Consider the following 11911-nt stretch of genomic DNA (forward strand, 5'->3'; position numbering starts at 1 on the left):
TCTCGATATCTTGTATGATTACTGAAAATAAGAGATAACAAGCCAAAATCAAAATTTTAATCATGACCTTGACCTTTGACCCTCATTATAATTTTTTTGGACCAAGACCTCAAATCAAAAGACCCTAGGCCTCTACCACTTATGGTTTTCCAGTTAAAAATGCATATCACTTATATCAAATATAAAAGGGGAAATAACTCTCATATGGAGTCTCCGGATAGCTTCGGTCAAAATGAATCAAATCATCCTGAGGATATAACCAGCAATTTGGTAAAATAAATTTGTCGGTTTCTTATACGGTTGCGAAGATTAAGCGATAACAAGAAAAACAGTGTTTCTGGGAGATAACTCTTACATGGATAAGCTTTTGGTTACGAGCTGTCAGTTTCAAAAGCGTATTAATTGTTCGATATCATATACCATATATCTAAGCGACATCTTGCGAAACAAAAAAACTGCGAAGGAAAGAAAATTAGGCGGAAGAAAAAAAAAAATAATAATCAGAAGAAAACCAATAGGTCTTTCCACGGAAAAGTGGAAAGACCTAATAAACAAACGAAATACAGTAAGGTCTTTCCATTTAAGAAAGGAAAGACCTTAATTATGACATGACGGGAATTCTCTGAGTAGTGCTTTCAGCGTACTTGCCGAACAGTCAATGTCACCCATGCAGGCAACCTTTCTATGTCCTTGGAATTCGTGTGAAAAATAGCTTATGCATAAAGAAAGGCAACAGTAGTATACCGCTGTTCAAACTCATAAATCCACGGACAAAAAACAAAATCGGGGTAACAAACTAAAACTGAGGGAAACGCATTTTAAAATATAAGAAACGCATTAAATATAAGAGGAGAACAACGAGCATGCCGGTAAACAATGACACAATTATTTTTTTTATAAACAAATATAGAATACAGAAACACTTATACAATGCAATTAAATTCTTAATCTTGACTTATAATAGCCAACGTTTGATTCAAAAGTCGAGTTGTATGATTTCAAAACAATCATTTGTATTTTCTTTCTTTCTTTATTGGTGAACGACGGGCGAAGTACAATGCATATGTATATGCCCCCGTACCGTCCGCAGTATTTCCACGCAGTAGATAAAACCGACACATTGTCGGGTTTAACATGTGGCTGTGATTTAAGGTAGATTATTTTAAAATTTTGAACAATACAGAGAAGAGGCAACCAAAGATATAGCGGCGAATGACACCAAAGTAATAGTCATACTCATAAGGCGAAAACGAAGTAACAATGGCGTGGCAAATAAACCATACCAAAATAAAAGGCAGACAACAGTCTGTAAAACACAGTAAAGAAGACTAGATTCCGAGCAACACGAACCCCATTAAAACTCAAGTTGATCGCAGATGCATCGGAAGACGGAAGTGCAAGTAGATCCTGCATTACATGTATATATGATAAGCTAGCAACCCAACAACACAACTAAATAATCAAATCTAGTATGTACATATACCTGAAGTGGTTTGTTCTAATTAGTACATATACCTGAAGTGGTTTATTTCTAGTAAGTACATACACCTGAAGTGGTTTATTCTAATTAGTACATGTATACACCTGAAGGGGTTTATTCTAGTAAGTGCATATACCTGGAGTGGTTTATTCTAATTAGTACATACACCTGAAGGGGTTTATTCTAGTAAGTACATATACCTGAAAAGGTTTATTCTAGTAAGTGCATATACCTGGAGTGATTTATCTTTTACTGTTGGTTCCTGATATTCTGTCTCTTTGTCTCCGGGGAAAATGTTAGCCTGATATCCTGGGTTTTCAAAGATATCTTCTCTCGTCTCAAAGACATCTATACCGCCACTTCTAGGTGCCAGTATATCGTTGTCTGATTTGTTCTCAAATACGTCGATGACTTTTTTTGAAAATATATCGTTTGATTTCTGCTTGAAAATGTCATCCATCTTTACCAAGACTCATTAAATACCTGAATTATAACACACAAAAGGTTTGTAATATTGACAAAATGGTCATTATATTTCGTACCACATGTTTGGTTAAGTTTCACCCTACAAATTAGACTCAGAGAAATTAGAGAGCGGGAAGACAATACTTTAACAGCAGTAAACGGTAAGATTTAAAAAGAAAAGATGATTTTCTTCAAAAATAAAGTCTATGTACAATTGTTTTACAGTAAAACTTAGTCATTCAAGTATATACAACGTTTGTTGTATTTGATCCATATATTAAAGGTAGATGTAATATGTTTCGCATGACTTTAGAATTAAATTGCTCCCCATGTATTTATAAATGTCCGTTATAATGTGTCCTTAAAATTATTTGATTAAAAGTCCAACATTCAATTATTGAACAATAAGAGAGCTTTCAAATCGATTCAAATTAATTGAACGAGAAATTGCCAAAATTATACATTTTAAACATACTAACTGAAAGGCTGACAAAAATTAAATAAAACCGTTTCTTATTAACGATTACAGATTTTAATTCTTGATTTTATTCAATTTACATTCTTTTATGAGTTTAATTCTTTAAAAAAAAATGATACTTGAAGACTGTAAAACGAAAAAATGTGTAAAATATCTACTTAACCCTAATTGAATAGACTTACATTAAACGCTCATCTTAAGTCTCAATAGACTGTATACTATTTGAAATATTTAAATTGAATTATTGTCTTTTGTTTTAATTGCAAAAGATGTTAAAGACGATAATCAGTCGGACCCAAAGTTAAAACTAACATAAGATAAAAAGATAACATACATTTAAAGTTAAATCATCAAACTGGTCCCCTCAACTGGTTCCATATTTGCATTGATTGTTATCGTCTCTATCTACGTTGTCCCAATGCCTTTTGTTGCATATCCTGTGTGATGGATTATTCAGCAAGACTTATGTATGTATGTTTTTCTGTACGGTCTGAGAGACTTCGTATAAACTAAACAACTAAAGAAACGCACCAACTACATCAATTTGTTTGAAGTGATCAATGCACGACGTGAAGGTCTTAAGGGCATAACATACAGTTACAGGGGAGGTAGTGAAGTTGCTAACGTGTTTATCTTTTAAAACAAAAAAGTTATGTAATTCTTACGAAAGGAAAAATACGTCGAAAAATCCGAATTTTTAACAAATATCTGAAATTTTGACCTTATTTTACACAACAAGTACAAGATTTTAATATTCTACGGTGTTTTGTCATATTTATACTGTATCTCCATACTTTCATTAAAATTATTTGGTATCATTTCACATGCATGAAAACAATGAAAATTACTGTGATTGTCAGTTTCATGATGATATTTAAAAAAGCAGTTTGATTATTTTTAATGTTTTACTTTTTGGGATTAAAGCACCATTTTCACCGCTTAAAAACGAATTTTTCTCTGTTGAACCCGTAGATTGATTGCAAGGCTATGCTTAACATATTCATGGGTTTTCTCAATCTTTTTTTAAACAAAAGCGAAAAATTATGAATACTATACATGTGGTGGATTATTTGTTATGTTGAGTATATGATAATATTTACCAATTCAACCATCCAGTAAGGTTAAGGTCTTTTAATAAATCACTAGACTGAAAATGATTACAACAAATATAAACAAATTGTAATTGTTTTCCAGATTTATTGTAATGTTATTTTTGTAGATAAACGTACTATTTGTCAAATTCATCTTTTATCTTTTATATTTGTTTTTATGGTATATGCACGGATGGATGAATTTTCCCGCGTTTCGACTAGTAATAGCGGGAACATGTCTGTATTAACGGTTTGTAAATACAGGCCGTAACTACATTGAGGCAAATATTTGCCTCATGTTGGAAATTTAAAAAAAAAACCAAACTGAAACAGGATTGTCTTCATATCAACCTAAATTGTTTTCACGGAAAGTTTCTTGCAAGTCTCTCTGATGTCTCCCGTGCATGTTTTTCGAGATCCATGTTTCTATTTTACTTTTAGTTTTCAGAGTTGATGGTCTATTGTTTGTACTTCTGTATCCCGGGTTTGTCTTTTGTTAATTTATTGTCCTACTTTATAACTATAGTCTGCAGAGTGTTGATTTTCATTCGTTAACTGTGGTTTTGCCATGTTGCATGTCCACCGATGTCCAGACATTGTACGAGAAACTATTTTAAGAATATACGATGCTACTGGACACAAAAAAAAATTGTCCTTTCTGCATGGAGAATTGAACTTGATATCAAAGAATACAAAACTGGCTTTTTTTGTAGATGAAACTAGATAGCTTACATGGTTTAAATTAAAGTAAGACCACCAATTTCCCGGTATCAAATCATCTTTAAAAAAAGTCAATGTATGGCCATATGACCTTTTACATTGAAGGATTATACTTGCATGAAGTCGTGTTTACACTCTTAAACAGAAAAATGAATATGGAGTTAACGTGCACAGGACCTTATCTCACACGAAGTTAATGCATAGAAAAAATACAAATGATCAATGGCCAAAGTTTTTTTTCTCCCTATTCTTCATCTTGATAGTTGATGGAGGGTCTTCAACAATAAAAGAATCATTAATACCATAAAACAAGTTCAAGATGGTCCTTAGTGTCGACTTAAGCAGTACTAGTACTTAAAATATAATACTGCACTGTCACTCTAATTTCAATCTAGCCATAAAAAAATCACCAAAGTATCAATTGCAATTAAGCACAATACAAGACAAGAACAGACAGACATAATGATTATGAGAATTTCGGTTTTTGCTTTATTCTACATATATCGGTCTACTTTTAATGTTGTCCCCGTAAAACCTAAAAGTCTTAAATTACAATGAGTTTTTTGCTTTGAGACAAGAATATTGTCAACAGAAATAGCTTAAAATTAATTGCGTTTCAATGTTAGAAAGAGTCCGGGAAACGCTCAGTATTCTCTATACTACAGACAACAGACACACAAATGACACCCTTTTCTGCCATTGACAGCACACTAACAATACCTTCTTTGTACACATGGCAGTAAAAGAAATAAAACTCAAACGCAAATTCAAATTTGCCGACAGCCCGTCGTACGTGATAGAAAACCAAAGAAAGGGGTAATCTATAGGCCTAATACCTTAGATATCTTCAAACGTTTCTCAGTGGAATCTACTATGTAACCGTCTTTACTAGAGTCAGACTTCCATCTACCGTGCTTCTTTAAGCATCTGTCACTAACATCGGCGTTTGCCGCCATTGTGGCCCCGCCGGATCTGAATGAATGAAGACCTATGTTTCCCTCTGGACAAATTGTTCGAATTCTCTTAAGAATGGACTCTCTAGCCGCCGTGTAACTTAGCTTTTTATCTTTAGTAATAAGCTTGCATGTATTGCGAGATCTATAAATAGGCCGAAACAAATAAAAATTTTGCTGGCAAGAATCACTGAAACCTGCTAACTTAGTGTACCTTAGAAACATTGTGAAAGGACAAGCAGATGAATTACCCTTAGAAATCAAGACTTCAGAACTTTGCCTATATTGGTCTGTTTTGCTTTTTTCGATACACAAAATTAAATGAGATTCGTGTACTTTTACATCACAAAAGCGTAACGAACTGACCTCATCATATCTGAGAAATCCTGAAAAACTCAAAATCATCATTGCCAAATCCCTTATAACAAGTAAATCTAAAGAATTTTTAAACATATCACATAGTTCGATTAAAGTTTCCGGAGTAATTGGATCTTTCTTTTCTGTCTTTTTTGGTGCTACTCTTTTAGATGCTTCAAGAATTGATGTTACAAAAGTGTTTGAAGTAGGATCGTTTAGACCATTTGTCTCATATGCCTATTTTATACTGCGTTCGAAATAGGGTGACAAGTAGAATTATTGTTCAATAAATGTGTTAAATACAGTGCAACATGAACTGGCTGAGCTGGCAAAGATTTGTGTTCTTGTAAAGTAATGAAACGTTCTCATCGTTTGTAAGAATTAAAATATGATTTAACAGTATTGTCACTTTTAGAGTTTATCAACAGTTCACACATCTTCGGATAAAGCTCGTACATATAACTGCCAACTTCTTTACCACTGTCCTCGACTGCCTCCTTCACTGTGTTGTCTAATGTAATCCCTGTTGAAATAAATAACGTCATAAGTATATTGAAAACTAAAATTCTATTCTTAAAGCAATCAATCTAAATTTGAAACACTGTTGTCCAAATATCCCGCACTGCCTCTGCCTCTTTTAGTCAGATTTTCCCCTTGAAAAAACTTTCTGTCAACTATGAAATCCTTAAAATTTCCAAATCGATCCACCAACATAGGCCAAAATGGTGCCGATGTCCATTCCGGGATGACTAAAGTGCCATTGCATTTTTCTATTGTAATCTTATTAATAACCTTTGGAATCAAACTTGGTGGTGGAACTATCCAATTATTATATCCACCCCATACTACTGTAAACGAGTATATCCAAAACTTTGAGTTAAAATGCTTGCACTTGGCATTGTAATCATGCGCGAACCTATCTATGTCATGTGGACCCCAAACGTGATTAAGATATAGAAAAATCTCATCTTGTATTTCCCAATCATCACAATCTGTTACCCTACTTAAAGTGTCTGCATACTGGTTTGATTCTCTTGGTAACCAAACCAAACTAACTTAATTGCATTCTCTCTGCAAAATTCATCAACGAACAAAGCGTTCTTGTGCAAAACCATCTTCCTACTACCAATATTAAGTATATGTGTGATATTCAGATTATCTGTGAAAACTCTGATAGTCTTACCAGAGAGGATATTGACAAAATTTATCAATAATCTTTTTACAGCCTCGAGCTCTCTCCACGTCGAACTTTCGGCCTGTTCAGCCACTGACCAACTACCAAACATTTCCAAAGGTTCTTCCTCTGAACCAGTGGTAACAAAACCACCGAAACCTGTACCAGATGCATCACTGAACACATAATAATCTTGTGGTACATTATAAGTCAACTGACTTAACCGAGATCCTATCTCGTTAAAGCTTTCAACTTTATGTTCCCAAAAATGCACTCCTCGAATGCGTCCGTACTAACTAGTACTTTGGCGTTCCAACTTGCCCTTTGCAATATACATTGGTACAAATACCTTGTTCTTAAACGTGCCTAATCTCCTAATACAGGCTGCATTGATATGATCTGTCCTACAATACTTGCAATAAATTTCACCCGAAAAAGCCTAATTCCGTAGTGAAATTGTATCCTGAAAACTTCCAAGATTCTTAAAAGCTTCTCTATTCTTTTTTCGGTTATTCTTATAACCCCTTCTATCATATCCCAATGAAAACCCAACCAGTCTAGACCTTGAATAGGAACCCAATTGCACTTCTCTGATGCAAGAACAAACCCAAATTTCTCCAAATCGGAATGGATTTTTTCGCTCGCTAACATAGCCTCTTTCATGTTTTTGCCCCCGCCGAGCCCATCGTCTAGATACATGACAATTTTTAGACCCGTACTTCTCCAATATTTTATAACTTCCCTGACTACCTTTGTGAAAATATATCCGCTGGTTGACAACCCAAAAGGCAAAACATTATACACATAATATGCATGCTCCCATTTAAAACCTAAATATGTAGTATCTGTTTCAAAAATGCTTATATGATGATATGCGCTTTTTAAATCGTAAGAAAATACAAAATCTCCTTGATCATATAATTGTCTAGCAGTTTTTGCATCTTCATATTTGTGTTTAAATCTAACTACATGTGGATTGATATGTCTTGCATCTAACACTAATCTGAGTTTTGAACCTCTATTATGAGCTACTGTTAGAGGATTAACTACATATGGCTTACGAAACACTTGAGTAATACATCCTTTTTCTAGCAATTTTTCAATCTCGCTCTTAACAAATTCGGGATTGTCTCTTGCTGATTTGTTATTTTGTAATTCAACCATGCATGGAATGGTACTGAAAGGAATTTTATACCCGTTTGCTATAATATCCAATACAAAATCCGTGGCACCTATTCTCTTCCATTCGCCCAAGCTCTCTTTTAAATGACCTACACCTGTACCGTTATTATTTACTATAGTAGTAGTATGTGTATTGCTCATTGACTGGACATCACGTGATGTCTGTGTTATTGACTCAACATTCCTCATTGAATAGAGTTCACCCGATGCTAGATCTGTTTTTGGGTGAGTATACATTTCTACTTTATCAATTTTACATATACTATTAGTATCAATACTTATCTTATGTTTTTGCTCAGCAGCAGACTTTGGACAATTCCTAATCCAGTGCCCGTACTCATTACAATAGAAACATCTACCGGGTCGTACATCAGACCTGGATCCACCACTAACGTTTACAGGGATCGAATTTGTTGTTTTTGCTTGGGCCTGTTGTGTGTATGGCATGCTCTTGCGGTCTGGGCGTCTTTTTAACTTTTCCTTTTTCAGCTTGCTTTCTGCTCTACTCTGCGCTTTATACATCTTCTTCTCGTCTTCGGAATCTTCAGCGAGTGGATTGGTAACGTATTCTTCTACCACGCGCCAACCCGCGTCTGAAGAATCGGCTAGTTTAATAAGTTTTTGACGATTTTTAATCAGGTCCATACCTTCTGAAATTTTTCTTTTGGCGCTGTTAATATTTGACTGCGTCAAGTTGTCTGTCTCAAATTCTGCATGTACTTCTCTGATTTTGGCGTACACTTTCTGGTTATGTTTGTGTTGTTCTTCGTTCCCCCTCTTTCGGAATTTGTAACTGTCGGTCAAAGATTCGTCCATCCTAGCTATTTGTGTGTCCGACAGCACTTTCTGGTTGTCCTGTATCCTTCTTTGGAACCCTTCTAAACGAGAATCCAGTAACGTCGTCATACTGTTCAACATCTGGTCCTGTGTGGATTGAACGGCATTCTGTACTTCTGTCTGGATAACTTGCTGTAAATCGGCGTCCATTGGTTTACACGGTCAATACGACGGCTAGAAGTGAAGCTACCACAGAAAAAAAAACACCTTATATATGACCACAACTCAGTCCTCTGATTGGCTAAATTTCTTCGGCCTACCGAAAATTGACGATTCCCATATCGAGAATACAACATTTTCCCGCTATACTGATCGAAACGCGGGAAAATATTAGAATGCACGATCTTCCGTTATTTTTCTCAGAGCTTCTGGGGGAATTAAGCGGCCCCGAGACCCCATGCAAATTTTTTTTCACCTCGCTACGCTCGGCGAATATATTTTGCCTCAATATTATAAGAGGCTAGTTACGGCCCTGGGTCACCGTATTATCCAATCAGGATTTGTTTGTAATCAAAACAGATTACAGGTAAAAGGTATACATGTAAATGTATTTCACTTTGTTTCTAGCCGTCCTTTGAAGCGTACACATCAAAATTACATTTTTAATAATAGGTTTTAATATCGCAAGGCTGTGGGCGTATTGTATATTTTTATTTTTATTTTTATTTTTTGAAATGTTATATAGATTATAAGTGTATTTTTTTGATTGGGAAAGAAAGTTCATTATAAACGCAAGTTCTCGTGTTGTCCCTATGAGACGGTCTGTCGAAAGATATTTTTGCTGTAGAACACAGGTTTCCAGAGCTTTTGTGACCATCAAATACTATATGGTTTTATCTCTGGTTTTTCCTGGGCGTGTCTTGGCCGTTGGTACGGGTAGGAACTTTCTTAAATTAGTTGTAATGATCAATGATTAATAAATGTGTGGATGTTTACTTAAACAATGTTTATCATATTTATTACATGTTGTATATCTAAAATAAAATCGGGCGTCCAGCGTACTTGACGGGCTAGTCGGCAAAATTAATATTGTTTTTTAATTTGTATATTAATTATGGTAAGCGTACATAGTGTTTATGTACAATGTGGTGTAGGTCGGTTAGTAGGGAATAGAGTAAATACTTGGGTAAATGACTCGAATGAATGTTCACTGTCTAGCGGCAATATGAAATGTCTTGGTTTTTGTGTTATTGGGTTGCTGTCTTCCAATATTTCACAGACCACATAAATACATTTCACCTTACCAAACTCTGAACTTACTGGTCTCATAATTTGTTTTTTTATGATTGCACTGAGGTTTTTAGTATTCATGTTTTCTCTTTACCAGTAGAATTCAAAAAAGATATTTTGATACAACTGCTAACCTTAACTGAAGTTCACCTGAGATTATGGTGGGGTTCGTATTGCTAAGTATTTAGTTATAAATATTGATTTTGTTATCAGTAAATTAAAAGCAAACTAAATATTACTAGTATGTTATAAACATATACATATTCATGGATCTACAATCTGTCGATACCTGTAACTTGGCATTGCACAAGGTCATGTTTTTCTCTGGCTGTTTATGACGTCTTTACACTAAATCCATTGGATGTTGGATGTGTACGGATTGATAGTTTAGTCTTAGATGCATGATTTTTTTATTAGTTGTTAGTGGCTTTGAACTAGCAGTCAGATAACTGCGAGTACTCATATCTGTTCATTATGTCTTTTTGTGTCGGGATGTATAAGTACCCGGCCACGTCCACTTGTATTTTTGACCATCTGATGAGTTAAGCCTTTTTCAACTGATTTTTATAGTTCGCTTTGCTTATTGTTGAAGGCTGTACGGTGACCTAAAGTTGTTAATGTCTTTGTCATTTTGGTCTTTTGTGGATAGTTGTCTCATTGGCAATCATACCACATCTTTTTGTTATATTTGTGTCTTTTTAAGCCCGTTTCAATTATATATGTTGCCATCGTCTATTCGGTGGACCTAAGCAGCTATTGGAAATATCAAGCTCCTGTGATGTTTGTTGGCATAGATACACCTTTGTAAAATACAACAAAAAGATGTTAGCAAGCTATCAAGGTGTGTTGTTAAGAACCAACTAGCTTATTTCAAACAAACATAAGATCCAATACTTATTTCTGCAGAAAACACTGACAGAATGTTCCCCAATTCGGACCAGCTTTCACAAAAGGCAATCAAAATTCAAATCTATATATATTTTACTACCCTATGCTCCAGTCACATATACCAAACATAGCAAGAGTTTGGGTTTTTTTTTAAATACCACTGACCTTGAAATAGTGTTTGGATATGTTCAGCACATCAAAATTGCATACTGTTGCCCAACAAGAAATATGATTTATGCAGTCGTTTATAGTCCCACATTAAGAATATGAGATGCCATGGGCCCTTTTTTTAAGCAACAGTATCATTAAGATATAAATTCAGCTGGGCTACATGATATATTTGTTGGCTTTGGATTTATTCTCTCAAAACAGTCAGCATATTACTATTTGTGAACAGTTTAATCGTAGTGTCCTAAAATTAATACTATCTTATGATGCACTTGTGACTCCTTTATTTAAAGCATTTTACAATTGTTTTTTCATGCAAGGGTAAAGAGCATGAAAGTTATGTATTTAACATACATAGTTCGGCTTGTTCAAGTATGAGATCGCATGGAGTAACTGAGGCACGTACATGTAGGAAGCATCATGCCCACCAAACAATTTCTGAAGAAGACGACGATGAAAACGATGAACCAACAAATTATGTAAAGTCAGACATATCGTTTAATGTTTAATTTAAACATATTTATTTATAGTGGATTGGGAAACAATTACAACTAATATTAATCCCTTTTCACTTTGCGGTTGCGAGTGCTGCCTTGTGGCGGTATTAGCCTACTCGTTTTCAAATTATACAAGGGTGATTTTTACGTGCAAGAGATATGGCTCTCTCTTAACACGGGCCAGCCATTTATAGTCCCCTCCGACGGAATATTATCGTTTCCTCAAGACCATACTCGCAAATGGTGCCAAGGGAGAGCCGAAAATTCAGTCCCTGTAATTTTCCTCCGGAACGGGGATCGAACCAGAAACCATTGTGTTATTAGTCCGATGTACTCACCACTACACGACGGCTCTCAGGTAATGTTTAAACCCAGAGAAGAATAATTAGAA

General features: G+C 34.9%; 1 pseudogene; it reads right to left on the minus strand.

Moving 5' to 3' along the window:
• Positions 1–6126: 6126 nt before the first annotated feature.
• LOC139497504 (uncharacterized) lies at positions 6127–8961 on the minus strand (annotated as a pseudogene).
• Positions 8962–11911: the final 2950 nt, after the last annotated feature.

Source organism: Mytilus edulis, chromosome 12 (assembly GCF_963676685.1).
Source record: "Mytilus edulis chromosome 12, xbMytEdul2.2, whole genome shotgun sequence".
Classification (NCBI taxonomy): Eukaryota; Metazoa; Mollusca; class Bivalvia; order Mytilida; family Mytilidae; genus Mytilus; species Mytilus edulis.